The sequence below is a fragment of the Sus scrofa genome, chromosome 1, assembly GCF_054392235.1.
Source record: "Sus scrofa isolate SSC_HxYL_T2T_F1_AM1 chromosome 1, Sscrofa_HxYL_maternal_Yorkshire_Landrace_v2.0, whole genome shotgun sequence".
Taxonomy (NCBI): Eukaryota; Metazoa; Chordata; class Mammalia; order Artiodactyla; family Suidae; genus Sus; species Sus scrofa.
The window spans coordinates 146,852,573-146,880,293 of NC_139383.1; the positions used below are offsets into that span (position 1 = coordinate 146,852,573).

The window sequence follows — 27,721 nt, forward strand, 5'->3', positions numbered from 1 at the left end:
TGTTCAGAGACAAAATGCCGCTTATCTACAGGATGCGGTTTGTTTACTAACTGATCTTCAAGTCCATTTTGTAAATAAAAACAGTAGTTGACACATCCTGGAGAGCCACACAGCTGTCAATGGAGCTGTGTGGAACATACAGTTTTCTTCTCGTCTCTGCTCCCTTCCTGCTCACATGCAATCCATCTGAGCTCTGCTGTGGGCACCTGCTCTCTACTACAAAATGTATCCTGTATAACCATGATTTTTAAGGAAAATCATCTCAGAGAGCTGGCATGAAGTCAATGTCCACCTGAAAAGTAACTCTGAGAGCCACCTAATAAAGTTCAAAAAATATAGCCATAAATCCCAAACTGTGGAAGCCTAGACCAGTTTTTCTAAATAAGCCCAGGCAAAGTATTCATGTGCAACATCTTATAAATCCACAGCTGTTGAACAATGTCTTTCAGTCACAGAGCTGAACATAGAGGAGACTGCCATTCTCACAACAGCATTTCCCTTCTGGATGGGAATGCGCAGGATGCTCTTCATGGCCATTGCCTCAGGATCGAGACCTGGTAACTGACCACCGTGCACCCTGCTTCACCTCAAAAACAAAAACTGTACTCCTAAAAGCACCCTCACTTTGTGCCTTTTTGCAAAAGTGAACTGAATGAAATCTAACAAAGGAATAAATATACCTACTTCAGTACATTCTACCTTTAAGGGTCCCAAAGATTCCATGGTGTTCCCTCTTAGGGTAGAGCTTTATCTTTGTTGAAACCAAAGGGTCTTAATATAGACTTTTCCCTACAGATCTCTGGGTGTAAATTACAGACTGATATGTCAATGCAATGGAAGAGATTTCAGGAAAGGAATATTTCTTTCATAAAGTATCATGCATCCAAGTATACATTCTAAGCTATAAATATTTAGCAATGGATAATATGACATATTTACTAATATTTCTGTCAAAATAACACCATCTAAACTGTCACTTTAACAGGCTAGCTTCTCCTTGTGTTTTGGTATAGAGAAGTGTTAGGATATAGTCGCTTTTCTTTTTAAAGAAAAACATACTGTGACTGCCACTAAAACTGGGAGTAACCTGAGTCCGTGACTTAAAGGGCAGAACTAAGCCCTATTACTACAGTGATAACAGTAACAGGAGCATTGGATTACATAGACGCTGGCTCTCCATAAATCCCTGAAACCTTAGAAGGCCTCCATTTTCATTACAAATGTTTGAAAATGCTTTCAAAATGGAATCATTTATCGATAAAAGTTTTCTTTTTAAAGGACTTGTTTTCCTTTCCTAAAGGGAGAGGTTTTTTTGCTGTTTGTTAATTTTCATGTCTGTCAGCAAGGGACAACTGGATCTGTTGAGCAAACATTTATTCTTTGTGACAAGGAAACTTCATATAAAATTGAACTCAGCGGAATTTTATGATTAAGTGCAAGAGAATTTGGAGCCACTTCATAGACGGTAACATCCAATAGTGCACATACCCCAGAGGTTCTCCTGCAGTGGCCCTGGGGAGCGGGCCAGCCTTCGTATCAGTACAAACAGACAGGCCTGGAGCTTTTCAGGAGGAAAAAAAAAAAAAAATCAATATAGCAATATACAATGGCAGACAAAGCTACATGTGTTTACAGAGTTTTCATACTTGGAAACATCCAGTTCAAAAGCCTGGAGAACTCAAATATGTATTTGGATTCTCACAGGAAGCAACCCCATCCCCTCCCCAAAATGTCAACTCTTGTTGAACACACAAAAAAAATCTGTGTTTAGGCAGAGACTATTGATGTGAAATACCCAAAAACAAATGTGAACTTCTCCAAAAGCAAAACCCAGTAAATTCAGGGAAATATCCAATAATTAAGAAGAAGAATTGCTTAAAATTTAGACTGAATTTTTGGCCTCCCACTTGCTCCCATCTAATGATGCCAATTTTAGAAGACAGAAGTTACAATGTAAAAAATATATATATGAAAAGATCCTATAATCTGCATCAGCCATAATCATCTTAATATGGTAACCTAAGTAATAACTTCCCACCAGGACTGAGCCTTTGATGGTAATGGCCACACACTGACAGTTTTTACTGTAAAAGCTTCTTCACAAACAAACAGATATCAAATCAAGAAGCATGTTTTAAAATTAGAAAGATTTTGCTAATTTGTTCTCTATATTTCCAAACATGAAGCTCACTCAGAAATCTCACTTGTGGGTGCTCCTGTCTCTCAAGATATATGAAAATGCGTCATAAATGCTTAGTTCATATGATGATGGGTAGGTGTGTGGGTGTCAGTTGTTCTTCTCCTGGAGACTAAACAACTACCATTTGAAGGCTAAGATTCCATCTCCCCTACATTTACAATATTCTCCGAATTAACACTCATTTGGATCAGCAAATAAATGGGGTGGCGGTAGGGGTTGCTGCTGAGAGAAGAGAGCTGTCAGTCCTTCATACCTTACGCTAAAAATCAGGAAGGCAATCTGACTCAAATATTCTACAGAAAGTAAACTGAGAGATTTTTAAAGTAATAGGGAGGACAAAATGGTTTTTCTGAGAGTTGTAGTTGGCCTACCAAGGGGGAGAACTGTATAAACCCCACTGGGCCTCTTCTATCAAACCCCCGCCAAGTGAGAATCTATAACTAGGATATGGACTGAAGTTACCCAAGCAGACTTCCACTCTATCAGCTTCTCTCCCACATTCTACTTCCCCCTCCAAACCACACCACTGAGACTCTCCAATTGTGCTTATGTAAAATAACAGGCACCTTAAATGTGTTACCTTCTATCTGTGCATCATTGCTGTTCAACACAATACTGACTCTGTGGGTATCATAAACTACATCATATGTGCCTGTGAATTTTAACTCACTCCAGCACTGTAACTGTTTACTAAATAGAACACGCTCAGCCTTTATTGCTCACTCAGCCTTTTCACCAACTTACAATTTAAAAATGGGATCAGGGAGTTCCCGTCGTGGCTCAGTGGTTGGCGAATCCAACTAGGAACCATGAGGTTACGGGTTCGATCCCTGGCCTTGCTCAGTGGATTAAGGATCCGACGTTGCCATGAGCTATGGTGTAGGTCGCAGACACGGCTTGGATCCCGCGTTGCTGTGGCTCTGGCGTAGGCTTGGCAGCTACAGCTCCAACTGGACCCCTAGCCTGGGAACCTCCATATGCTGCAGGAGCGGCCCTAGAAAAGGCAAAAAGACAAAAAAATAAATAAATAAATAAAAATGGGATCAGGAGTTCCCTTCATGGCTCAGTGGTTAACGAATCTGACTAGCATCCATGAGGACAGAGGTTCCATCCCTGGCCTCGATCAATGGGTTAATGATCCTGTGTTGCCGTGAACTGTGGTGTAGGTCGCAGACACAGCTTAAATCCCAAGTTGCTGTGGCTGTGGTGTAGGCCAGCAGCTGTAGCTCCAATCCGACCCTTAGCCTGGGAACCTCCATATGCCGTGGGTGTTGCCCTAAAAAGACTTAAAAAAACTACAAACAAGAAGTTAAATGTCAGTTATAAGAGAGAAAGATACAAAGTTTAAGTTAGTTGTTGCTTTTTAAAAGTATTCTGAGATATCAGAGTAACACTGGTTGCATCTGGCAGAGGTACAACAGAAAGGCAACCACACTGGCAAGGCTTTCTCGACATCACAAGGATGTGATTGAGGCACTAAAAGAATACGTGTTAATGTTTATTAGACAATAGTATATTAGGCATTGTTAAGTAATTTCTAACCAAGAATCCATCATCATGGAGGCATCATAGAGCCATGAGCATGAAGTAGCAGCTATAAAAACTTTAAAGGAAATTCTGGGACAAGCTTCAGTCTCATGAAGGCTTAGGCATGGTTTTGTATGCAACTATAGTTATCTTGCTAGGAGGCATCAAGAATATAAAAAAGGAAATGGGAGTTCCCACTGTGGTGCAACAAGATCACGTGTGTCGCTGAAGCCCTGGGATGCAGATTAGAGCCCCAGCCTGGCATTGTGGGTTAAGCTGTGGTGTAGGTCACAACTGTGGCTTGGATCTGATCTCTGGCCTGGGAACTCCTTGGTGCAGGGAAGCAAGCAAGCAAGCAAGAAAAATAAATAATAACTAGAAATTTAAAAAGGAAATTATTTTTTCTTTATGTTTTACCAATATTATTTTTATACTTTTAAAAAAAGCACTATAGGATAAATTTAAACATATACTTAGGATAGTAAAGACTCTATAATTTGATTATCTTGACTATATGATTCAACATGAAGTGAAAGAAAAAAAATAGGTTTTATAAGATGGCAGAAGTTTCACACTCAGTTTTCATGTTGTAAAATATTGTTTTCTTCTTAGCTCTGTGAGGGGAAGACTCTGACCAGCCTCTTTTCTGTTTACCCTTGGGGCATAAGGAAAGGTCCTACACTGGGGGGATATCAGGGAGGCCAGAGGCTTTGCTGGAGATACAATTGGCAAGCCCAGGGCCCCAGGCTCCCGGGCCAGTGTTCTGCCCAGGTCCCTGGACAATGCCTCCTTGTTGCACACATGGCACCAGAACACATGCACAAGATACAAACTGTATTTGAGATAAGCTTTCCCAGATGTGCTTCCATAAGGAAGTTATGATGTTTTCTGTGCAGCTCTGTCACAGCCCCATCAAGGGACTGTCCACCTGGAAAATCAGGGGGGAAGAAATGATCCCTGATGGCTTCTTTGGATGCTTCTTTTAAACAAACAAACAAAACAAAATAAACAAACAAAAGGATGGTCTTTCTAGGCAAGGGTATACAGGTCACCCAGGTGCCCGCTTCACTTTGCACCTTGCTTTCCCACTGTACTCAGACCTGCAGCATCGCAGCACACATCACACCCCAAAACACTGGCTATGCTAGGCAACCTGGCACACTGAGATGACCAAGCACGATGCCTCCTGTGCTCCCAACACTTTCTCCTCTGGTAACCTGCCTGGCTCCTTCCAAACCCAAGACCAAAGTCCCAGAACACAGGGAAGTTCCTGTTGTGGCTCAGCAGAAACAAATCTGACCACTATCCATGAGGACGCAGGTTCGATCCCTGGCCTCGATCAGTGGGTTAAGGATCTGACATTGCCGTGAGCTGTGGCTCAGATTTGGTGTTGCTGTAGGCTGTCAGCTGTAGCTCCAATTTGACCCCTAGCCTGGGAACCTCCACATACCTTGGGTGCGGCCCTAAAAAGACCAAAATAAAACAAAAAAAAAGTCCCAGAACACAAGCCATAGAAACTCAACAGTTAATACATACTTTCTCTAGAGAAGTCACAGATATATTCAACATGGGCAGATGGAGTACACCCCAAGCAAATCAGGGCTATTTCATGTATGGACTTGACAAGGAGTACCTTCCTTTGACTTTCTCCCTCCAACGGTGCTTCCCCCTAAATTCCCTTCTGATCAAATTGAGAGAACCTTCCCAATGCCATGAAAGAGCCCCTGGGTTATAGGATGAGTCCTGGTCAAAGGATTTAATAATGTATCCTTGTAAAGCCTGAGTGTTTTTTGTTTTTTGTTTTTTTTCTTTATTAAACTGTAACACCATCCAATGTGAAAAGCCCTCCTCAAAGAGAAAGTTCAATGGCATAATTTTAAAGGTCTACTTCAAAAGTTTCAGTTGTATATAATTACAATTAAGAAATGGCATGTGGAGTTTCCATCATGGTGCAGCAGAAACAAATCTGACTAGGAACCATGAGGTTGGAGGTTCCATCCCTGGTCTCGCTCAGTGGGTTGAGGATCCGGCCTTGCCGTGAGCGGTGGTGTAGGTCACAGACATGGCTCAGATCTGGCATTGCTGTGGCTCTGGCACAGGCCAGTGGCTACAGCTCTGATTAGACCCCTAGCCTGGGAACCTCCATGTGCCACGGGTGCAGCCCTAAAAAAGGACAGAAAAGACCAAAAAAAAAAAAAAAAAAAGAAAGAAAGAAAGAAAAGAAATGGCATGTCACCTCCTCTGTAAGGTATGGAATTTTTAGTTTTTAAATGAAAGCCAATCACCTCCTCCAAGAAGAGGGCAAAATCAGGAGCAGGGAAGTGATGGGCAAACAGAGGACCTCAACCACAGAGGCTGGAACTGTGACATTTGACTTTCTGAGAAATATACTACATACATAATGAAAATGACTATGTTATAAATTAAGATTATGGATTTTTTCCTTAAAAAAAAAAAAAAGGCTAGCCAGCTGACATCAACTTTATCGCCCCCATGGCTCCAAATGGAAAAAAGCGTCACAGACACAATTGTACAGCCTAGAACAAGGAGTTCTTGTAAACAGTGTGAGTTTTTTCCCTTTCAAAGATAAATAAAGCAGGCATAACCTAGAAATAATGTAACTACACAAAGAAAATATTACGCACAAAGAAAAAAGTTGGCAATCATGATCTGAGTTGTGTTTAAGGGTTTGCTTGTTTGTCTTTCCATTTTACAGAAAGGTAAATGACCAGAAAAGTCAACTGGGGAAAGTAAGCCATGAGCCCATGTGTTCTCTTTTATTGCAAGCATTGTCTACCTTCGCAAAATTTTCTTAAAAAGGAAGAAGAAAGAAAAAGAAAATAGCCACTGTAAAATTAGTTTCTAAGTTAAAACAGAAAATAATATTTAACTGACTACTGAGCATAAAAAATTCTTTATCTGCTTTAATCAATTGAAATTGATGTTAGAAGTAACTGCTGAGAAACCACAAGGAATAAACATGAGGCCCAATGCTTTGCTGAACACCAGAGAGATATCAGGTAAAGAGGGAAAAGAAAGAGGAGAGAGAGAATGTGTTTCGCACAAGGATGACCAGAGCGGCTCCTGCACAGCCTCCATGCAGGGCTGAATCACCTGCCGGAGCCCAGGGACAGCACAGCTCCTCACCGCCCTCCAGAGCTGTCAGGGCTCAGCACAATGCAAGCATCCTCGGGGAGGCCTGATCAAGGCCGAGCAGTAAACAGACAGTTTGAGAAATTACACAAACTGCAAAGTTGACATCATTATTTACATGCAATCAGGGGAAAGATCCCCTGACACAGGGAGACTCGCATTAGAAAAATGCCTTAAAAATCCTTTAATGGAAGAGATGCACATTATGTGTAAACAGACACTGGTACCTCTGAGTAAAAAGCACCCTGGATAAGCAACTGGGCTCAGAGCACTGCAAGGGAGTTTGTGATGTAGAGGACAGTGGGACAACTCTGCCCTCTGACCTTATACTGGTTCCAGCTCATGACTCAGAGATGGTCTCAGCCCTTCCTAGAAGAGGAGAGCCCTGTACCTCCTCCTCCAACATCCTCCATGTGCAAGATGCTACCCTGGACCTAGGATGACAGCCACTACAGCATCCATGCAGGCTGCTATCCATTTTAGCAGTGGTGTGGGATCTGATGCCTTCTGATTAAAATCTATCCATTCAGAGGGCAGACCAAACATCTGCTCCTGCACTGACCTGGGCCTCCAGAGCCTGGTATGTAAACTGAGAACCCCACCATGTCTTACAAAGAGGCAGCCTCGAGAATCACTTCCATCTTCCTTCTGCCTCCTCTGCCCTCTTCAAAGTAAAGGTTCTCATGCCACAGTTGGCCTCTGGGCCCATGGACAAAATCCTTGTAACCCATTCAAGAGGCAAACACATACCCCTTCCAGAAACTACCACGTGAGAATACAAACTACCATGTGAGAATACCAATTCTTTCCTTCTGTGTTGAGGATTCCAAAAGTTTGTGCAGAGCGTTTCAAATGTAAAATCCATTTTAGTTAGAAATATACTAACTAAGGGCTGAGGGGTCAGCTTTTTCAGGCTCAGAAAAAACAGTACACTCCATGCCCACTGTCTATGGGTGCAGGGTTCTAGTAATGGTGGGGGAGAGGGCTGAGTAACATTTAATTGGGATGATGGAAGGCAACCACTCCTTAACCATTTCCAGGGCTCATTCCCCAACACCTCCTGGGTTTAGCCAACCTGACAGTGTCAGGATTTTGAGGGGGGTGTTATAACAGTGTCTGGACTGGTCTGAAGGTGTTTTATTTGGGAGGGCTGTGGGGGCACTCTCCACCTAAGCCCCAGATGCAGAAAACCAGGTTGCAAGGAAAGGCACACAGATGGTGACTTTCTTCAGCTCTGTAGGCCAGACAGATTCAGGGAAGGTCAGAAAAAGGAGGCACAGTGGAACCCCCCTGCTGTGCAAGACTGGGAGGCTCCTGCTCCCTCCCAGTCAGGTCTCATGACCCACGACTCACTGGTGCTGACAGATCCAGGGCACTCCTGGGGGTATTGAAACTGCACTGCGGGCTTCGGGAATGTCATCAACAACCAGAAATAGTGCCATTTCCATCCTGAGCCCAGGCTCAGGGCAATCCTCAAGTGGGTGAGAGAGGTAAGGAATGCCCATGCCAGGATCAGCTCTCCATGGCTGAGGAAAAGGTTACGACGACAACGGGCTGGGAGAGTGTTCGCATTTCAGAGGCAGCTCCCAACCGCCCAGCACGTAGTCTCCCTGCCCAGTCATCTTGTGACTGGCTGGCTGAAGGGCAGAGTCCTCCCCAAACCATTGCCAACAGGTCCTGTGAGTGAAAAATACCCAGACCTGGACTTTCTTCCTGGACACAGGTGAAAGGTGGGGGGGTAACATATATAAGAGTGAGCCCAGAGGTCCCCCACCTGAGACCTTGGGCCCTCTTCTGCGGAGAGCAGCCTCCTTTCAAGTGGGTGATCTGATCAGAAAAGTCAAGACGTTAGCTGTTGCTGCTGTTGTTGTTTTAACTCCTGGGTTAACAATCAGACCACAGAGTAAGGGCCATTTGCAACAATGATAATTATTTTGAGTCTCCTTGGATGAGCCAGCAAAACCATGTTATGCCTCAAGTTTACTTCCTTTTGTTCTGGCTCCTAGCCTCACACAGGGGGAGCCCTGTATGGCTCCAATGACCAAGGTCATGTGCTGCGAAAACTACTTGCTTTCCACGCCTGAGAGTAAGGAGCCTGTACTTGCCTACGAGTACATGGGATTTCTGGGGCACCCAGGACCATGCACAGACAGGGAAGGGTGAGAGAGGCAGAGGCTGCAGGGGAGACGGGCAGCAGCTTGAAGGCTGAGTGCAGAGAAACCGTCCATGACTGGATTAGACAGCAGCTACCAACCCAGGCTTTCAGCACAGTGTGCTGTGCCTCAGCTAGTGGTCATGTGGGCATGTTTTCTTTAAGGAAGCTCGAAAGATATCCACATTCCAGATTTACAATATAGGCCTATTACTGGGCATCGCACATGGTCAGACCTACTGCCTCTCTTCCCCTTACTGCCCGGGGAGGGGATTGTGCCAGAAGGCGCTCCAAAGGAAAACAACATGGGTTATTGGGTACTAACCTTAACAGTATAAAAATAGCAAGCTAGAATGCTTTACCCACCTATCTAATTCAATCCTCAAAATAGCTCTAAAGGCATGTTTATTCCCAATGTACTGATGAGGAAGCCGGACAAGTTCCATAAAATCCCTAAGAGATATCTTCTCACACCTGTCAGAATGTCTCTTAGCAAAAAGACAAGAAATAAAAAGTGTTGGTGAGGATACAGAAAAAAAGGGAGTAGGCTGTTGGTGGGAGTATAAATTGGTGCAGCCACTATGGAAAACACTACGGAGGTCCGTCAAAAAAATTAAAAATAGAAAATACTACACAATCCAGCAATTCCATTCTTGGGTATGTTTCCAGAGAAAACAAAGACCTAAATCAAAAAGATACATGCACCTCTATGTTCACTGCAGCAATATTTATAGTAGCCAAGATATGGAAACAACTGAAGTGCCCACCAATAGATGAATGGATAAAGATGATGTGGTGTGTCTATGTGTGTGTGTATAAATACATAAGCACATGCATGCATGCACACACGCACACACACACGCACACACACACACACAATGGAATACTACTCAGCCATAAAAAAGAATGAAATCTTGCCTTTTGTGACAACATAGATGGACCTAGAGGGTATTATGCTAACTGAAATGAGTCAGACTGAGAAAGATAAAGACCATGTGATCTCCTTTGTATATGGACTCTAAAAAAAAAGGAAACAAATGAATTAACGCAACAAAACATAAAGACTCTTAGCTATAGAGAATAAATAGGTGGTTGCCAGAGGGGAGGGGAGAAGGGATGAATTAAATATGTGAGGGAGATTAAGAGGTACAAACTTTCAGTTACAAAATTAATGAGTCATGAGAATAAAATGTACCATGTGGAGAATATAGTCAATAATAATATAATATCTTTCTATGGTGACAGGTGGTAACTAAACTTCTTGTGGTGATCATTTTGAAATATATAGAAATATCAAATAGTATGTTGCATACCAGCAACTAAAATAGTCCTGTAGGCCAATTATATGTCAAAAACAAACAAACTCTTAGAAAAAGAGATCAGATGTGTGGTTCCCAAAGGGAAGGGGTAGGAGAGGGGCAACTGGTCAAAGGCACAAACTTTCAGCTATAAGATAAATAAGCATTAGCGATGTAATGTACAACATGATTAATGTAACTAACATGGCTATACATTATGTATTAAAGTTGTGGAGAGTAAATTGTAAGAGTTCACATAACAAGAAAAGGTTTTTTTTCTTTCATTGTGTACGTCCTATAGATGTTGGATGTTCACTAAACTTGTGCTAATCACTTCACATGTATGTAAGTTGAAACACTATGCTGTATACCTTAAACTTATACAATGCTGTATGTCAATTACATATCCATAAAACTGGAAGAAGAAAAAAATCTAGGAGCCACAAAATCTGTTGATCTCAAAGCCCATGCCTCAATACTATTTCTTATAATTAGTATTCAAATGTAAATTTTGCTACCCTGTCCCATAAGGTCTCTGGGACCTTATGGAAACATACCCAAGAATGGAATTGCTGGATTGTGCACTAAAATCAGTGAATATTTTCCAGTGATGCTATTACTTGATGTTCTCAAATTCAGCACACATACACACACTACTTTCCTATGCTACAGTGACATAGGGAATTGTAACATCTGAGAGAAAGATGAAGAAATTCACATGTCAAAGAGAATCTGCAAGTACCTGATTGGGTACTTTTAATTCTTGGTACAAACAAGACATACACTGTATTGTTTCTAAAAAGCACTCTTTATATAAAAAATTAGATTCAGTTCCTTGTAACAAGATGTCATGTTGATGAGTTGGAGTTAATTACTAAGAAACACTAACCAAGCGAGACAAATTTCAGTTTCAAAGCTAGATTTTAAAATTGTAACCATCAAGTTATAACCATAAAGTTACCAGGGACTAGGAACTATTTCCCATGCTTAACTACTTGCCCGCCTTTAAATCAGACACCCACGCACACATGATGCATGTGCACTCATATCCTTTCCAGTTTAAGTTGTCAAAAAAGCATGTTATAAATATGCAGTTTTAAAGAAGTGATTAGAATTATAGTAACTCAGGTAAAGCATGCCCATAAACTAGATCCTAAACTAGGACATGTGGTCAAGTATGAGTTAGTCGGGCCTAAAGGGCACCAACAGGATAATCTGTGTTTTGGCCAACCCTTATCATCTACATTGGTATCTCATCCTGACACTATTCTTTCTAGCAGTAAAAGCAGGGGAAAAACAAAAAAAAAAAAAAACCCACTCAGTCACTTTGTATTTACAAATGGGAAAAGATTCCCCTAGGCCTCCATGAGGAGGAGACTGCCAGCTCTTTTCACCATATATCCACTAATCCCAAGGTGGAAAAAAACTAGTTACATTTAAAAACTGGATTTAAATGCCATTTCATATGTGACAGGCCAATCAGAAACTGTGCATGCATACAGTATACAAATAATTTCTAATCTTTCCTATGAAGATGGAAGGACTTTTACAGAAAGAGTGCGTTTGTTTGGTTTGGTTTGGTTTTTTTTGGGGGGGGGGGGGCACACCCACAGCATGTAGAAGTTCCCAGGTCAGGGACTGAACCTCTGCTACAGAAGTGACCTGAGCCACTGCAGTGACAACACCAGATACTTAACCCACTGAACCATACGAGAACTCCCAGAAAGAGTGATTTTAAACATACATAAACTCATTTTGTGACAAAAGTGCTTTTTCTGGGAAATGGCATCAGTATGCTCTACAAAATTTATCAAGTTGTTCCAATAAAAATAATAGGAGTTTACATATATTGAGCATAAACTAACTCCTCTAAACTAAATTAAAATTAAATGCCATGGCATGGTGATAAGGCAGTTATTAGTACTATCAAGCACAGGAAAATGTTTTGCAATAGAAAAATATTCTAGTCTATCTTTAAAAGAAGTGAAATATTATTTTAGCTTAAAGTTAAAAAAAAACACATGGAAACCTTCTAAGATCATAAATAAGGCAAGGAAGTCTCCTCTCACCATCCTTATTCAGCCACTGCAATAAGACAAGAAAAGGAAACAGAAGGCACACAGACTGGAAAGAAAGAAAGAAAACTGTCCCTATTTGCAGATGACATGATTGTCTATGTAGAAAATCCCAAGAAATTCTAAAAAAATGAACAAAATAAGACATCTCCTAAAACTTAGCAAATTATATCTTAATATACCAGGAATCAAAAAAATATTAAAATACTTAGATACAACTCTTAAAAAAACATATACAGGACTTGTATGTTGAAAACTACAAAATGGTAATGAGAGAAATAAAAGAGAAACTAAAATACACAGAGAGACAAACTGCGCTCAAGGAATGAAAAGACTCCCCATCATACAGATGTTAATTCTCCCTAAAATGGTATACAGGTTTATATATGTGCAATTGCTAGCAGAATATTTTAAAACATAGGCATGTTTACACCAAAACTTATATCAAAAGGCAGAGGACCAGCATAGCTAAAACAATTTTGAAAAAGAAAAAGGGAGTGGGAAAAATCAGTTTACCTGTTTTCAAAATTTACTATAGAGTTACATTAATCAAAACTGTGCGACACTAGCAAAGGAATAGTCACACAGATCAATGGAACAGAACAGGGAGCCCAGAAATACACTCACACAAATATGCATGACTGATTTTTGTGTGTGTGTGCGCTTTTTTTTAGGGCCACACCTTCAGCATATGGAGGTTCCCAGCCTAGGAGTTGAATCGGAGCTGCAGCTGCTGGCCTATGCCATAGCCACAGCAATGCGGGATCCAAGCTGAGTCTGCAGCCTCCACCACAGCTCACTGTAATGCTGGATCCTTTAACCCCCTGAGCGAGGCCAGGGATCAAACCCACATCCTCATGGATACTAATCAGGTTCATTACCACTGAGCCACAACAGGAACTCTCCATGATTGATTTTTGACACAGGAGCAAAAGCAAGTCAATGGAGGAATGACAGCTTTTTCTACAAATGAAGCTGAGGTAGACATCTTAGGGGGGAAAAAGAACCCAACCTAAGTTTCATACTTTTTACAAAAAGTAACTCAAAATGGGCCATGGACCATGTAAAACATAAGACCATAAATCTTTCTGGGGAGTTCCCTGGTGGTGCATCAGGTTAAAAATCTGCAGCTGTCACTGAGGTGGCTTGGGTTGCTGTTGTGGTGTGCGTTTGATCCCTGGCCTGGGAACTTCCACATGCCATGGACACGGACAAAAAAAAAGAAAACCAAAAAACTATAAATTCTTTTAGGAAAAACATAGAAGAGGATCTGTGATTGTCTCACACTAGATAGAATTCTTAGACTGGACACCAAAAGGACAAACCATGAAAGAAAAAAATTGATAAATTAGACTTCAGCAAAATTTAAAACTTTTGCTCACTAAATGCCTTGTTAAGTAGATGAAAGACAAGCTATAGATTTAGACAAAATATTTAAACCACAATCTAGCAAAGTACTAGTCTCTAGAATAGAGAAAGAACTAAAAATTCAACATTAAAAAACAAATTCTAATTAGAAAAATCAGCAAGACATGAACAGATGTTTCACTGACAGGATATATAGATTGCAGATAAACACATGAAAAGGTGGTTCAACATCATTAGCCATTAGGAAAATGAAAATTAAAATCACTGAGATATCATTCCATATCTATCAGAATAGGCTAAAATAAAAAACAGTAACAACACCAAATGCTGGAAAAGATGCAGAGAAGCTGGGTCATTCATATATTGCTGGTGTTTATGTAGTAGCAATGGTACAGCCATTCTGGAAAATAGCCTGGCAGTTTCCTAAAACACTAAACATGCATCTCCTACATAATCTAGCAATTATACTCCTAGGGTATTTAACCCAGAAAAAATTAATACTAATGTTCACACAAAAAACCGTTTATGAATGTTTGTAGCAGCTTTTTTTTTTTTTTTTAAAGCCCCAAACTGGAAACAATGCAGATGTCCTTCAAGGGGGTGAATGGTTAAATACACAGTGATACATCTAGGCCATGGAATACTGGTCAGCAATAAAATGGGACACTCAACAAGCTGGATGAAGCCATAGGGAATTATGCTGAGTGGGGGGAAAAAAAGTCCCAAAATATTGTATTGTTCAATTTGAAGAGCATTCTTAAAAATGACACTATAGAGATGGAGGACCTAGTAGTTGTATTGTAATCAGGGGTTAAGAAGGTTGTGGAGGTAGAAAGAAGTGGGTATAGCTATATAAGGGCAACAGGAGTTATTTTTGTGGTGATGAAAATGTTTTGTTATCTTCCCTATGTTAATATATTAATGTCAATATCTCAGTTGTGATATTGTAATATAGTTTTTTTTTTTGTCTTTTTGTTGTTGTTGTTGTTGTTGTTGTTGTTGTTATTGTTGCTATTTCTTGGGCTGATCCCACGGCATATGGAGGTTCCCAGGCTAGGGGTCCAATCGGAGCTGTAGCCACCGGCCTACACCAGAGCCACAGCAACGCGGGATCCGAGCCGCGTCTGCAACCTACACCACAGCTCACGGCAACGCCGGATCGTTAACCCACTGAGCAAGGGCAGGGACCGAACCCGCACCCTCATGGTTCCTAGTCGGATTCGTTAACCACTGCGCCACGACGGGAACTCCTTTTTTTTTTTTTGTCTTTTTTTTTGTTGTTGTTGTAGTTTTATTTTTGTAATGTAGTTTACAGTAGTATAAAATATTACTATGGAGAGAAACCAGTGCATAGGATCACTCTGTAGTCTGTGTGTCTTTCTCTCTCTCTGCTTCTTTCTTTAATGGCTGCACCTGCCGTATATGGAAATTTCTGGGCTAGGGGTAGAATCAGAGCTCCAGCTGCAGGCCTACACCACAGCCATGGTAACACTGGATCCGAGCCACATCTGTGACCTGCACCACAGCTCGTGGCAATGCCAGATCTTTAACCCACTGAGCGAGGCCAAGGATTGAACACACATCCTCATAGAGACTATGTTGGGCTCTTAACCCACTCAGCCACAATGGGAACTCCTGCAGTACTGCTTATAACCACATGTGAATCTACAATTATCTCAAATTTTTTAAGGTTAATGGAAAAAAGTCTTTCAACAGCATTAGATTTACTTGCCATCCTCCAGCAGCCTAACCAGACAAATGGCTTCTTGCAAATCACATCATTTCTTGATGTAGGCTGTCCAGATACGGAACATATCCCATCCATGCGTTACCACTTCATCAGGAAGTCACAGCTCCAAAGAGGTTAATTTTTAAGTATTTATCTAGAAATCCTATCTTTAAGCTAAACTGCATTCTTAGCAGAAGGACTATTTCAGTTATAACAGTTCAGGATTATATACTACGAAAACAATAAACTAAAGGAAGAATTCAAAAATAAGCAATCACAATAATTGGCACAAAAGAACTTCTAAGCCAATTATTGAGCAACTCTCTGAAGGAACAAGACTACTTTAAACTAAAAGAATGCATATCCAAGACATGTTTATTGCAGGGTTATTTGTAATACTAAACAATTGGAAATAACCTAAATAACTAATTTGGAGTGATAAAAGAATTTGTGCCCATCATTCTAGCATTAAGCAATGGTTAAAAATAATGAGGCAGATCCACGTGCACTGCCAGTGAATGATAAGTGAGGTAAATTATTAAGCTGAAAAAAGGTGCAGAGCCATGCAAACAAATGATCCCATTTCAGTCTTCAAAACTATATTAGAATACATGTAGGTATGATGTAAATAAATGAGAAGGAGTATTTTAAAAGTTATTTGTAATAATTGGGGGGGGGGGGGATGATGACCTGGATGAAGGAAGAATGACTTCATGGTATAGACATTTTAAAATGTATCCTCATTGTAAACAAACAAAAAAGTCAGAACACAAATTGAGATTTTTATCAATCATAATTAAAATAAGATATGTTTTCCACTGACTTCTCCTGGGGGGAAAAGTTACTTCTTCTCATATCATCTCAAAATGCACAGATTCGAGTTTTTATCCTCATCTGTCACTGAGTTGTTCCTTTTTAAACAACTAGATAAACCATAATAGAATATTTTAAAAAGAGTGTATACATGTATAACTGAATCACTTTGCTGTACAATAGAAATTAACAAAATATTGTAAATTAACTATACCTCACCTAAAAAAAAGTGACTAAAACAGGGAATCACAAATTCATTCTTTCAAGGAACCCTACATATTAACAGGAAAGTTATTTGCCCAGACAGATTTGAGAAATCCTGTGTAAAACATAAACAGGAAGGGGATAAGATAATCAGCCTTTTACTTGGCCTGTGTATGAAAAGATGCTTACTGGATTTCAGAGTCTGACAATCACTAAACTTGATCCCCTCACCTGTGCATATCCCAATCCTGTCCATACTATTCATCAAGTAGACAAAGATAGGAAAAGGACTCAGTATGGCCTCAGAACTTGGCACTATGATAGCACAAGGCATTTACCCACATATAAGAAGCATGCGATGTGCATATGCAAATAGGAGTTATAAAATCTGCAAGGTATATTGTTCCAAGTAGCATACATATTTGCCATAAGATCTTATTTATACTATTAAACTTACCAAAACAGATAAATATGATAACCCATTATTGCTATTAAAAAAGCATTTGCTACACAGTAAAAAAATAAAGACAAGTAGGAGTGCCCATTCTAGTCCAATGGGATTGGCAGCATCTCTGGAGTGCTGGGATGCCGGTTCCACCCCAGGCCCGGCCTAGGGGGTTAAGGATCTGGCATTGCTGCAGCTGCAGTGTAGGTTGCAACTGTGGCTTGGATCTGACCTCTGGCCTGGGAACTCCATATGGGTGGCTAAATAAATAAAGCCACGTACTATTCTACAAAAAGATCATTTAAATAAATCTAAGCTGAAAACTACGAAATTGGGTTCCACAAATGGTAAGCAGAGTCTTCTCCAGTTATTTGGTAGCTCTCCTTAAAAGGTAAAATCTTCTAATGGATTTAAATATGGTCTGACTGCAACATTAGTAATGGGGAGGGGACACTTAATTCTAGCAAAAGTAATCAGACAAGTCCCCCTTCACACCTCAACCCCAATTCATTCCTTTTTTTTTTCCAAAGAAACTTAAATTTGTCTCACCTACTGAAGATTCAAGATAAACATTAAAATTACTTTATCAACCTCCAAAGTGCAGAAGCAGTGAAATTTTTTTTTTTAATTATAAATCAATCTAGGAAGGAGTGACATTGGTAATATTCTATATAGGAAAAATGATGTTTCAATTTCTCTCTTTTTTTTTCTATACTGTTCAGTAAGATTAGTTAGATTTTCCATAATTATGTCCTGCATATTTCCTATTAGAGTTATTCCTTGTTATTTGGATTATATCATTAAAAAGACATGCAGTGTTATTAATTTCAAATATATTATGTCATTTATATAAACCTTAAGGGGATCTTTTAGGAGCTAGCCAGCTTGAGTGAACAGTGAGGGATTATTTGTAATTAGCATGTTAATTTCACCTGTAAATTAAAAAAAATTAAACTCTACAAGGTGCTTAAAAGAGTTCTGTCAAGTAGGCTATACATTCACCTTACAGTCTTATTTACTGTATTAATTTACAATGTCGAGATTTACCAAATCAGATAATACATTGCAAAGCACATAGAGATATATATTTAGTAAATATGAATACTTGTTATTACACGGACACAAACATCTCCGTGGCTCCATTCTTGGCCCCAACTTTGAATAGGTAGCATTAAAGTGTATGAAGTGTGTATTTCAAGTAGATTCCACTACACCCTGCTGTCTGGAGGCTGCCCTCTGGTGCAGGGCTCTCTAGATGACAGTCCCATAAAACTAAACATCCCCTAGTCAGAGAACTCTGTGTTTTAATGATCACATGCAAAAAAATAGGGAACCCCAGATCCCCCCTCAGACTTGCCCACCGAAGCATGGCAGGAAAACTCCACTGCTAATTAACTCATCTCTGACTTTTCTTTGCTTGGGTTCCCTCATTCCACCTTAACACCTCTGCTCCACTGGGAAATCCTGAGATGGCCAGAGCTGCTAGGGGGCTGTGGTCTCAGAGGTGCTGCAGCCCCTGCTTCAACTCCCATAGATGTTATCCTCCTCCAGGGACAAGCCCAAGCCGTGGGCTACTACGTTATGACTATGTAAAGGGATGGTCTTGTTTAACAGCAGTTTTACATCAGGGAAGATTTAGAAATGCATAGCTCATGATGAGGAAATTTCACAGTGTTTATCTGAAATTTAAAAAGTCGAAAAAACCTCCAACAAGCCTTATTACCTGAGTAACTGACTTTAACCTCTCTGTGGCTGAGTCTCCTTCTCTGTAAAGTGGGCACAGCAGTACTTACTTACCTAATGAGGTTGAGATTAAATCAATTGACATTTGCAAAGCGCTTGGGATGGTACCTAGAACAGAGCAGTGCTCTGTAACTATTTCTTGAATAAATGAAAACAAGTCAACAAAAGTCTACCTTAAACTTTAAGAGAATTTTTTTAAATAGTCAAAATTTGAAAAAGCTAAATTTTAGAATCAATTGCATCTTGAAAGTCATCACTAAACATGAGGTACTGCATTCGCTTGTGCTGGATTACATAACAGACAAAAACTTACTCTCTTGGGAATTTCCAGAACCCTGTAGCACAGCCAAAATACACTGACCTTGAATACATTGTTCTTGAACAAAGTGGATGTACTGAACACTGAACTGATGTTACTACTTCGTACCTAGCATACAGTGCTGAATGCACTCATGCTCAATTATCTGACAGTGATGCCAGTATGTGAGAATAATACATAATTTTTAATCTTATTTAAAAAGTATTATGCACTCCCAGAGCACTTAACAAGGAACTACTCTTCTGCTCTGCGGGGTTTGCTGTCTGTTCATCAGCAGAAAGACAGCTGGTTTGGGGGCTGGTGATGGGTTTTTCCATTGTTTTCAAAAGGCAGAGAATTACCCACGTGCTAACTTTCAAAGACACTACAGGGATCAGTCACCGGAAATCACACAGCAAAGGTCACTGCCAGAGATCCGACACGTGGCTCCAGTGACTCCAACTGCAAGGCCACTACCAGGCCATGGCCCAGGGCAGGACAGGCGCGAGAGGGAAAGCTGTCCATCATAAGGGAGCAACCGCCTCTCCTACTGTGCCAGAGGGAACAGACTCAGGCGACAGGGGAGGGGACCTGCTCAGAGTCACCCCACCAGAGATCAGTGTTTGTCTGATACCCACCCCAGGGCTGTCCCCATTCCCTACACCATCCTCCTGGTAGGCATCCTTTCTACTGGCAAGGAGCTTACAGACTAGAGACTAGAGAGAGCAGAGGCTGAGCCCCTGTGCCCACCAGGCTTTTTTTTTTTTAATTTTTTTATTACAGTTGATTTATAATGTTCTGTCAATTTCTGCTATACAGAAAAGTGACCAAGCTATACATACAATATACATTCTCTTTCTCACATTATCCTCTTCATGCCCCATCACAAGTGACTGGATATAGTTCCCTGTGCTATACAGCAGGACCTCAGCCACTGGGCTTCTTAACTGTGTGACAAACTATAAATCATGGCCCCCCAGCCGTGTCTGTTTTCTCACCTGGGAAGTGAAAGGGTGAGGCCAGATCACTTCCAATTGGGATGAAGGTCATGAATAATGAATAACACAAAGAGATTATGTACCAATAAACCAAGTCCACACCTTAGTGTCAAGAATCATGAGAAAGAACCCAAAAGGGTCAGACACTCTTAATTTTTCAAAGAATAAAACGGGAGTTGATACAGGCAGGTTGAACAGGAACTACAGCTTCTCCGTTCCCCACTACGATTAAGATAAGCAGATTTCACACAGCCTGATGGTGATGGAGGCCCTTGAGCTGCTGATGACCCTCATCCATGAAGCCTTCAACAGCCCACAGGCAGAGCTGGTTGTGATGCCTATAGGATCCCCTCTTGTGTTCTCAGAACAGGAGTATAATTGCCCATTTCTGCTCTCTCTTCCCCCACCAACTGGTCCAGAGCTGGTCTGACTGAGTTCTGCATGGTTATGGGGGAATACTCCACCTGGCATACAGCAGGTACTCAATAAATGACTGCATCCTCCACCCTCACCCCAAGTCCAATAGAACTCATGCGTGCTTGTCTTGCCAGGTTCTCTTCTTCTCCCCTGTTTCCTCACTGTCAGTCCTCATCTAGGTCTCACAGTAATGATCTCCATACTGGACCCTCAGCGTGAACTTACACTGCTTTTCAGAGAAACAAAGCTCCAAGCTGCTTCTCTCCATGTCCAGGGTAAGTGTAAGTGTCTGCAGACCCTTTCTTGCATCTGTGTCATCCTCTTTTCCTTAGGCCATAATGCTGCTCTCTCCACTAGTTGTCAGCAGGTGCTTGCCTCACCCTTCTGCCCACCACAGCATCCCCCTGACTCTGGGTGGCCCCTGCAATGTACATCACTCCTTAGCTGCTCTTTCCATCACTGACACATGCAGCCTGAGATGCCAAAGCCATCTGCACCCTTGAGATCCCCCTTTGGTCACCATTCCTTCCTTATTTAGAACACTAAAGATGTCTTTCTTGTTTTTTTTTTTTTTTTTCTTTTTTTTTTTTAATGGCTGCACCTGTGGCATATGGAAGTTCCCAAGCCAGGGGTCGCATCGGACCTGCAGCTGCCAGCCTATGCCACAGCCACAGTAACGCTGGATTCCAGATGCATCCGCAACCTACATGGCAGCTTGCGGCAATCAGTGGGATCCTTAACCCACTGAGTGAGGCCAAGGATTGTACCTACATCTTCATGGACACTATGTCAGGTTCTTAACCTGCTGAGCTACGAAAGGAACTCTGAGGACACTAAAGACTTCTGATGGAGGCCATAAGGCTGGGTCACTGAACAATACTTTGTTTCCTAAGAGCCTTCCTGGCCCCTCTCTACCTTCCCCAAACTCCCAAACCCTGAAATCGAATTCAAGGCAAGTTTTCCCTCTTTGAAAGGTTATAGCTAACAGCTTTGAAACTTTAAACTTGGAAAGCACATGGACCTACTCTACCCAGTTCCAGGGTCATGTGGATGAAGGGATGGCCCATTTCAGAAAAACCACATGGAACAGCTCAAAGGAATGTCTCCATCTCGGGCAAGTGCAAAATTCAAATGAAGGCTGTGATAGGAACTGAGTGTGCTTTGCAGTCCCACTCCCCAGCCCTCTGCTGCCCTGGAGACACAGGGGGCTGACATGGCCTGCAGTGAGGCCTGGGAAGCAGACCGCAAGCCTTCCTGGCGCCCAGTGATTACAGGGCCAGGCTGCGCAAAGCAACAAGAACCCAGAAACAAAGCCTTCTGTGAAACCAGAAACCGCACAAGGTCACAAAAACAGCAAGGACTTGTCAATCTCGCAAGTGCTTCGCTGAGGAATTTTCCTACGCACCTGTGTCCAGCGCTGAAATGGACACACACCTGAGGTGACAGGAACACAGATCCAGCCACACCACGAGAAGGATCATTCAAGGTCATGAATGTTTAAGGTGTGGGTCTCTGTGGACTAACATCCAGGCATGGTCCAAACAACCAGTTTGAAAACACTTGTGACAAGACAGACCCCCATGGCTGCTCACTGATGTGGCTTCAAGTGGGCCACAGTTGAGGGCAGATCAGCCCCCACATATGCCTGGGCTCTGCAGAGCCCCTGACCCAAGCCAGGGGGCCTCTGAAGAGGCTGTTAAAGGTGATGCTTCTGAGATCAAGTCCTTAGAAGACAACTCCACTCATAACTAATAAGCCTCACAAAAAAATACAATCTCTCCTGCCCCACCTGCCCCCCTTCAGGAGTTTAAGGACAATCACCACAAAGAGGAAACCAAAATCAGTCAAAAGCTGCTTAAAGGATGCACAATTACATGAGATTTACAAAGCCTATGTATGATTAAATCCAGAAAGAAGGCTATGTACTTGGCAAATGCTCGGCAAAAGTATTTAAGCAAATACTCTTTCAAGTCTCGGTACCCTTCCTCCGGTTATACAGCTCCCTAATTTGCTAAGATTTGTTCAACAGGCCAGTGGTTCTTAAACTGCCATCCTGGGCAGCAGCAGGGTCCCTGGGACCCTGGTTAGGACACCTGCACACCTGCTGAGTCAGAAAGCCCTGGGGGAGGCCACACCAGGTGAGTCTCAGCAAGCCCCTCAGGGGGTCCTAGTCCCAGAACCAACACACAGCATAGGATGACCGTTCCTTCCCCTGCTGGGGCTCCTGGATGTTGCCCTCCCTCACATCTCAGAGAGGCAGAAAATCCTTCCTGCCCACAGCTTTCCCACAAGTAGGACCCTGTGGGATAGTCCATAGATGCCATAACTGTGGTGGTGGCAGTGACAGGACACCTGCCTAAGACACAAGGAGAAGGACACTGTCCAGGACAGCATCCCTCAGCTTGTCTGCTCATGGTACTCACTTTGGATGCCCTCACCACTGCTGACTATCAGGGGAATGCAAATCAGAACCACAATGAGATGTTACCTCACACTGGCTAGGATGGCCATCATCACAATGACAAGAAACAACAAGTGCTGGAGAAGATGTAGAGAAAAGGGAACTTTAATGCACTGTTGGTGGGAATGTAAACTGGTGCCTCCACCATGGGAAACAGTATGGAAATTTCTCAAAACATAAAAAGTAGAGCAACCATACAATCAAGGAATTCCACTTCTGGGTATATGCCCAAAGGAAATGAAATCATTTTTTCGAAGAGGTGTCTTCATGCCCATGTTCACTGTAGCACTATTCACAATAGGCAAGATATGGAAACAACCTAATGTCCATTAACAGATGAATGGGTAAAGAAAATGTGATGTGTATATATACACAATGGAATATTTTTTCAGCCATTAAAAAAGAAGGAAATCCTGCTATTTAAGACAACACGGATAAACCTAAAGGTCATTACACCAAGTAAAACAAGCTAGACAAAGCTTAGAGAAAGGCAAATACTAGGTATCACTTACACGTGGAGCCTAAAAGAAAATGTTGAATTAAGAAAAGCAGACAGTTGGAGTTCCTGCTGTGGTATGGTGGGTTAAGAATCTAACTGTAGTGGCTCCAGTTGCTGCAGAGGTGTGGGTTTAATCCCTGGCCTGGTGCAGTGGGTTAAAGGATCCAGCTTTGCTGCAGCTGTGGCGTAGTTCACAGCTGTGGCTCAGATTTGATCCCTGGTCCAGGAACTTCCATATGCCTGGGGTATAACCATTTAAAAAAAAACAACAGATAGTAGAATGATGGTTGACAAGGGCTGGGGGTGTGGGGGAAATTGGGGGAGAGGCTGGTACAAGGGTTTAAACTTTTGGTTTTAAGATGAATGAGAGTTCCCCTTGTGGCTCAGCAGTAACGAACCCAAATAGGATCCATGAGGATGCGGGTCTGATCCCTGGCCTCGTTCAGTGTGTTAAGGATATGACTTTGCTGAGAGCTGTGGCATAGTCGCAGATGCAGCTTGGATCCTGTGTTGCTGTGGCGAAGGCCGGCAGCTACAGATCTGATTCAACCCCTAGCCTGGAACTTCCATATGCCTCGGGTATGGCCCTAAAAAGACAAAAAAAATAAAACAATTTTAAAAATTAGAAGAATAAGGTCTAAGGATCTAATGCATAACATGGTGACTATACTGTAGGGTATAAATGAAATTTGTTAAGAGTGCAGATCTTAAGCATTCTTACCAAAAAAGGAGTAATTATGTGAGACAATGGATATGTTCATTAACTTGATGGTAGGGATACTTTCACAATGTATAGGAACATCAAAGCATCACCTTGGACACTTTAAAGAACTGTAATTTTATTTGTCAGTTACACCTTGATAAAACTGGGGTGGGGGTAAAAGCTGGTGCCCTGTCCCACCTCAACTGTGATATAACTGGTCTTAGGAGAGTGCAGCCTGGCTCTGGGATTAAAAAGCTCCCCAATGATTACAAGGAACAAACAGTTCAGGTCTTCTTGCTGATCCATGATTGATAACACAGAAACAGGGCAGCACATGAGAGACCCCACACACACACACCCCCGACACATGGCTATAGAGGGGACGCAACATGAGGGGGACAATTAACCTTAAGTCTGGGCTAGGACAAGTCAGGTGTCACCTGCATTGAAGGCTCCAAGCGCAGGGCTTGATGCAAATGCCTCAGGTATGATCAACCTATTTTCCTCACCAGGAAACTTGAGGTTAAGGCAGGTTAATATCACTGCACCAACCGGAGCCAGGACTCACCCCCAAGTTGGCCCAGTAGGTGTGCGAGCTCGGTCCCATAGTCCCTGAGACCCCACCTCCTGTTCTCTGATCTAAGAGACGACTTGCTTAGTACGCTTCTTCTTGTTTTATTTATTTCTTTGTCTTTTTTATAGGGCTGCACATGCACCACAGCAACATGGGATCTGAGCTGCATCTTCGACCTACACCACAGCTCACGACAATGCTGGATTCTTAACCCTCTGAGTGAGGCCAGGGATGGAACCTGAGTCCTCGTGGGTGCTAGTCAGATTCATTTCCACTAAACCACGACAGAACTCTTTTTTCTTCTTGTTTTAAAAAAATAATTATTTTAATTGTGGGAAAATATATATAACATATAAAAGGTACCATTTTATCCAGTTTTTGTTGTTGTTGTTTTTTTTTTTTTTTTTGGTCTTTTTGCTGTTTCTTGGGCCGCTCCCGCGGCATATGGAGGTTCCCAGGCTAGGGGTCCAATCGGAGCTGTAGCCGCCAGCCTACGCCAGAGCCACGGCAACGCAGGATCCGAGCCGTGTCTGCAACCTACACCACAGTTCACGGCAATGCCGGATCCTTAACCCACTGAGCAAGCGCAGGGACCGAACCCGCCACCTCATGGTTCCTAGTCGGATTCGTTAACCACTGCGCCACGACGGGAACTCCTATCCAGTTTTAAATGTACAGTTCAGTACTATGAAGTACATGCATATTGTTGAACAACCGTCATCAATCATCATCCATCTCCAGAACTCTCTTCATCTCGAAAAAGTGAAACTCTGTTACCGATTAAACACTAACTTCCCACTTCCCCTCCCCAGGCCCTGATGACCATCTCCTACTTTCTGTCTCTATGAAAGTAATTACTCTAGGAATCTCATATGAGTGGAATCAAATGCTATTTTTCTTTTTGTGACTGGCTTACTTCACTTAGCACAACGTCCTCAAGGTTCATCCAAATTGTAGCATGTGCTGTAATTCTCTTCCTTTTTTAAAGTTTAATAATATTCTACATTTCTTCTTAAATAATTATCAGTTTTAAAAAAAACTAAACTTGGGAGTTCCCATCGAGGCACAGCGGAAACATGGAACCGACTAGGAACCATGAGGTTGTGGGTTTGATCCCTGGCCTCACAGTGAGTTAAGGATCCGGCATTGCCATGAGCTGTGGTGTAGGTCACATCTTGCATTATTGCACCTGTGGTGTAGGCTAGAAGCTGCAGCTCCAATTAACCCCCTAGCCTGGGAACCTCCATATACTGCAGGTGTGGCCCTAAAAAGCAAAAAATAAAATAAAATTGAAATTAAAAAATTAAACTCTACAGTCAAGCTCCATAGTTCCCTCACCTGAAAACATGGACACTGCTCTCATGCAACAGATAGTTCTCATGCAATCAAAAGCAAATGAATCCTTCAGTCCTTTGTGGGAAAATGTGCAAAATGTCCTCTCATTCTCCATCTCTGCCTCATATCATGGCCCCAAATTCAAACCAATGAATCCATTTTACAACCTGAATCATGGGGGTTCCACAATGGCTCAGTGGCCAATCTGACTTAATATGCAACATTCCTGGGCACAGAAGACTTGGAGGGGAAAGGACTTAAAACTGATTTTTACTGACTGACCGAGGGTTCTTAAAACCTCATGAATGACCCTCCTCTTTTTAGACCATCTTCTTTTTTTTTCACAGTATTATATCTAACGCATAACCTAGTTCTTCAGCTATTTCCAAATTACAGCAATTGACCAATAATGAACTCCAAAGGAATAAAAACAATTGATTAAAATGAATTGTACAATAAAGAAGATCTGCTCAATACTGAAACATACAGGCATAGTGTGGGTTTCAGGTACAGTTTGCTCTAGGCTTCTATCCTGTGTTTCACTGATTCTCCCCATCCTGCCCCTGTCTTCCTGCTGGCATCATCTTCAGGTTGGCTTCCTTTATGATCACAAGATGGCTTCAGGACCAACTGAAGTGATATGCAACCTTACTCACACTCTGCTTCAGAACCACCAAACCAAAGTCATGAGCAGTTTTCTAGTAAATCAACCTGAAATAGACTGTTAATGGTGGCCAGGAAATGCCTCTCACTGATTATAATGTGGGCTTGTGTGAAAGCTCATCCCTTGGGGAGGGGGAGGATGCTCTGATCCCCTTATGCCAAGTTTGAGATTAATGTCACCCAAAATGTGTGACTACTAAACAGTACAGATCAAGTCCTCAAAGGAGACTAGGTGCTGGGAGGAAAAAGAAATGCTTGCTGGCCCATGTCCCCCAAGGCACTTCACAGCTTAAGCAATACTCCACATGAACTTAACATTACTTCAGAAATTATGATTAGAATAGTAAGCTATCTAGCATCATAACCTTTCCTCTTCTCTCTCAGGGAACTAGTTCATCCCTCAAGATCAAGCTAGGAAGAAAAAAAAAAAAAAAAAAGTAGTTCCCGTCATGGCTCAGTGGTTAAAGAACCCAACTAGCAGCCATGAGGACGGGGATTTGATCCCTGGCCTCGCTCAGTGGGTTAAGGATCCAGCGTTGCTTTGAGCTGTGGTGTAGGTTGCAGACATGGTTTGGATCCTGTGTTGCTGTGGCTGCAGGGTACGCTGGTGGCTGCAGCTACAATTCGACCCCTAGCCTGGGAACCTCCCTATGCCATGGGTATGACCCTAAAAAAGACAAAAGACAAAAAAGATCAAGTTAGAGGTCACAGGTGCCTTGATCTTCCTTAACTACATGTATGTTTATAAAGTTGAACCTCCAAGCCAAGAGTAGCCATATTTATCCTTCAGAAAATGACAGTCACCCTGAGCCTCAAGTTTTGCACAGTCCCCAACGTTCTATGGATGGGAATATATGATTGGGGGTAGGGGTGGGCGGAGAGCTTCTGAAACATGAGCTACTTACCTAGTTTGGTGATGACAATGACACAGAAGTATCTAAATACAGTAGCCAGGGAAGATGATAAAAGTCCCCCGCCCCTGCGCCCCCACCCCCTCCGGAAAAATTTTCCAACTTTCTTATCTCTACCTGACCTGAGGTACAGATCCCAAATAGTATTTATTCAG

The 27,721-nt window shown here is 42.0% G+C and overlaps 1 protein-coding gene and 1 long non-coding RNA gene across 10 annotated transcripts in view; one reads left to right on the forward strand and one right to left on the reverse strand.

Annotated features, from left to right (window-relative positions):
* Window positions 1-27,721, reverse strand: part of IGF1R (insulin like growth factor 1 receptor) — a 308,192-nt gene that overhangs the window by 162,618 nt on the left and 117,853 nt on the right.
* LOC146406412 (uncharacterized) lies at window positions 20,974-27,660 on the forward strand. Its single transcript, XR_014814815.1, has 2 exons — window positions 20,974-25,107; window positions 25,914-27,660. It is a non-coding gene; the product is annotated as an uncharacterized LOC146406412 (long non-coding RNA).